Raw genomic sequence first — 4,195 nt, 5'->3', positions numbered from 1 at the left:
GTTGTTTGGCGGGTCCGGGCTGGGGATTCGAACCCGACAGCTTAGGTGTACGTGGCTGGCGCCTTAGCCGGTTGAGCTATAGGCGCCAAGCCCGGATATTTTTTCTTGTTGTTGCAGTTGTCATTGTTGTTTTAGCTGGCCTGGGCTGGGTTTGAAACTACCAGCCTCGGAGTATGTGGCCAGCGCCCTACCCACAGAGCTATGGCACCACCTACAATCATTTCTGAATATAAAGGTTATGGCCAAGTATAAATTATGGTATCTAATACTTTTTAAATGGTTTTAATTAATATATCTTTTATATGTATACCCATCTTAGATATTTAGCTAACTTTAAATGCTTTTGTTAAAGTATTAATTGTGCCAGCTGTCAGGATAGTAAGAATTAACAACTTGATTTGGAGAAAAAAATCACTTTTAAAAAGAGATACTTGCTGGGCATGATGGCTCACACCTATAATCTGAGCACTCTGGGAGACAGGTAGACTGCCTAAGCTTAGGAGTTCGTGACCAGCCTCAGCAAGAGACCCCAGGTCTCTAAAAATAACCAGACATTGTAACAAGCGCCTATAGTCCCAGCTACTTGGGAGGCTAAGGCAAGAGAATTGCTTAAGCCCAAGAGTTTGAGGTTGCTGTGAGCTGTGATGCCACAGCACTCTACCCAGAGTGACAAAGTGAGACTGTCTCAAAAAAATAAAATAAAAAGAGATGCTTTAATCATATAAATTAAAAATGAGTAAACTTTGAGAAAGTTAAAGCTAATATACACATAATCATTTATTTTTACTTTTTTTTTTTTTTTTTTTTTTAGAGACAGAGTCTTACTTTCTCCCTCGGTAGAGTGCTGTGGCATTACAGCTCACAGCAACCTACAATTCCTGGGCTTAGGTGATTCTTTTGCCTTAGCCTATCGAGTAGCTGGGACTACAGGCACCTGCCACAACACCTGGCAATTTTTCATTGCAGTTTGGCCGAGGCCGGGTTCAAACCCACCACCCTTGGTATATGGGGCCGGCATCCTACCCACTGAGCCATAGGTGGTTCCCACACATAATCATTTAATAAATCAATAATTTTGTGAGTTCCTAATACCAAGAGTGCCAAAAAATGCATTCACATTTTAAGAGATCTTGTTGGAAGTAAAATTGACCATTCCCCCAAAGTTCATGAATTGAAGGTAAATGGATGTGATCAGCATGTCTAGGTGCACTTGACCAGTCACAGCACCTTCACTCAACTTTGAAAGTAAAACATTGATAACATCTCTCAAAATGTATATACATTTTGGGGGCACCAGCTGTATTTTCCTTAACAAAAAAACTTTATATACACTCATGTGTCAATGGAAATACATCCTGCGAAATGCATGGGTAGATGATTTTATTGTTGTACAAACATCATATAGCATACTTACACAAACCTAGACGGTATATCCTACTACACACCCAGGCTACAAACTTGTCACTATAGTGAATACTATAGATAGTTATAACACATGGTAAGTACTTATGTATCTAAATATGTCTAAGCATAGAAAAGGTACAGTAAAAATGCCATGTTATAATCTTATGGGATCACTGTTACATCTGTGGTCATTTGTTGATCAAATTATTGTTATATGGTGCATGACTGCATATTCAAAGCCAATCAATAAATATCTTGGGTTTTCTAATATCTTAGATTTTCAAAAATTAAAAAGAATGGCTAATATTGAACAACTGAGCCCAGTAATTGGTGATATGCTTCTAACCATCTAGCTAGTAGTTGTTCTAAACAAGAGGCTACACCACTACTTTGTGGGGTGTTTGGAAACATGTGAAGGCAGTTCTGGTGGTCAGAACGACTGGCAATGTGTTCCTATCATTTGGCCCTGAGGCCAAGGACACTATCTCACAGAGCTCAGTGAGCAATAGTACTCTCATCCAGCACACTGCAAGCCCACAGCTTCTCTTAACTGACAACAGTATTTGATCCTAAGAGAAAAAGAGTATTTAGGAAATGTTCTAATTTAAAATATAAAGTTCTAGTTATCTTAGATTTCACCCTGGATAAATTACTGATGAAGACATAGTAAAATGCAGCAGGGGAAGGACAACAGACACAGCTGAGAGTGAAAAATCCAGGACAGAGGAACAGAAAAGCAAACAAGCAAACAAACATGAAAAAAGAAAGAGATGATGAGAAGAAAGGAACGGGCAGTTGATTGGCCGGGCATTGGACAAAGAGCTTACTAAAACTTCCCCTGGCTTCTGGCCTGGCTTATTCCATCCCATGCTGCTGAGCAATTTTCAATAGACAGGACACTTGAACACCCTGTTCCTTGTCACTTAATTGCTGCTGTGCCTGTTTTCACATTCTTGAATGCTGGGGAAGCAGTTGTGACGGGACCTCTATAGAAAGGATATCAAGTATATAATGCCATCTGCGTCGGCAATTCTTCATGGCCAGTTCTACCTGATGCCAATGAAAGCTGTAGTTGAAGTGCAAGTTTAATGTCAGTTTTGAAATTCATGCTGCAGACTAGTATGTCACTCCAAAGGCCCCTGCCTTTGCCCAAATGTGAACCATCCTATTGCAGAGCAAGGAGAAAAAAAATGAAGTCTGTCGTTGGTTTATTTATTCAATTAAATGATAATACATCAAAGACTTCAGACTCCCTCTAGCATGGTGATTGTGTGGAGCTGAATACACTTAATGTGTAGCCACTGTCCTCTAAACAGCTCTTTACTATACAATGAAAGATAGCCCTAATATAGAGGAATGGATGACTCACCACCAAAATGCTTATAACTCCTCCTGCCATTTGAAAGACTAAGGTCCACAACCTATAATACTTTGAAAACTGGCTTTTAAAAACTATAATATTTCTCATACACTTACTGTTAGGACCATTTAATTGCTTTAATGCACTAACTCACCTAATATTCACAACTACATGAAGTAAGGATAACTGAAATACAGAGAAGTTAAAGAATTTTAACCCCATCTCACAAAGACAACTGAAATACAGAGAAGTTAAAGAATTTTCCCAGCATCACCTGGCTAGAGGCAAGTTCAGACTTGGTCTGTCTCTAGGGTCCACATTTTTTAACCATTGTGCAAAACTGTGTCTCAATTTAAAACCAGTTGTATTAAACACTTCCTTCTCCCTCTTCTCCTCCTCTTCTCATCTTTAAACCCTCACATAGGGATTAACAGAGAGATGGTTGGCTGGCAAGGGCTGAGTCTTTTTAATAAGAGCAGTGCTTAGGCTTTGACACCTTTTATCATTAACCTAATGGTTCTTGAGATTTTTCTCTTGTCCTCTTTTTCTTTCTCTGGATGAAATCAAACAAGAAATAGCAACAGAAGAAATACTTTACAGCAGGAACCTCTGCCCCTGATCTGCCCTCATGTCCAGGCTCCATACAAGTGGTGGGAAGGCCCTATAGTAGATTGCCCACACTTTGATAAATATTAATAGATGGGTGCAAGTGCCTCCTCCTAGAGTTAATTCATTCATCATGGGGTGAAGGTAGTAAGAACTGATCACATTCTGGATTTTTTTTCTTTAAAGTAAAGTAAGATTCGAAAACAAATTGGATATGAGGTATGAGGAAAAAAGATTAAGAATTAAGTCTGAGTGCAGAGATTTTGGTTTGAATAACTGGAGGTATAAAGCAGCTATTTACTGGGATATAAGTACTGAGATGCAAGATGTGGGAGAGAAGTAGTAAATCAGCTGCCTCAAAGTTCAGCTCAGAGGCTGAACAAAAAGACTAATGTGTCCTTATAGTGGAGGTCAGAGGGGAAGAGATGGCTTGGCGCCCATAGCACAGTGGTTACAGCGCCAGCAACCTACCCCTCAGGTTGGTGGGTTCGATCCCGGTCCAGGTCAGCTAAACAACAGTGACAACTACAACAAGAAAACAGCCAGGTGTTGTGGTGGGCACCTATAGTCCCAGCTACTTGGGAGGCTGAGGCAAGAGAATTGCTTGAGCCCAAAAGTTTGAGGTTGTTGTGAGCTGTGATGCCATAGCATTCTGCTGAGGGCGACATAGTGAGACTCTGTCTCAAAAAAAAAAAAGAAGGGGAAATGATGAGGGCTTCTCTAATCTTCCTCAAGAGTTCCTTTGTTGGGGCTCAGCGCCTATAGCTCAACCGGCTAAGGCGCCAGCCGCGTACACCTAAGGTGGTGGGTTCGAATCCCCAGCCC

At 40.6% G+C, this 4,195-nt stretch overlaps 1 protein-coding gene across 1 annotated transcript in view; it reads right to left on the bottom strand.

Annotated features, from left to right (window-relative positions):
• N4BP2L2 (NEDD4 binding protein 2 like 2) overlaps positions 1-4,195 on the bottom strand; it is an 83,641-nt gene that overhangs the window by 14,003 nt on the left and 65,443 nt on the right. The window lies entirely within an intron of this gene.

Source organism: Otolemur garnettii, unplaced genomic scaffold (assembly GCF_000181295.1).
Source record: "Otolemur garnettii isolate 467f Iridium unplaced genomic scaffold, OtoGar3 scaffold00120, whole genome shotgun sequence".
Taxonomy (NCBI): Eukaryota; Metazoa; Chordata; class Mammalia; order Primates; family Galagidae; genus Otolemur; species Otolemur garnettii.
Note: the sequence above shows the minus strand (reverse complement) of the source record. Positions and strands in the feature narration are given on the sequence as shown.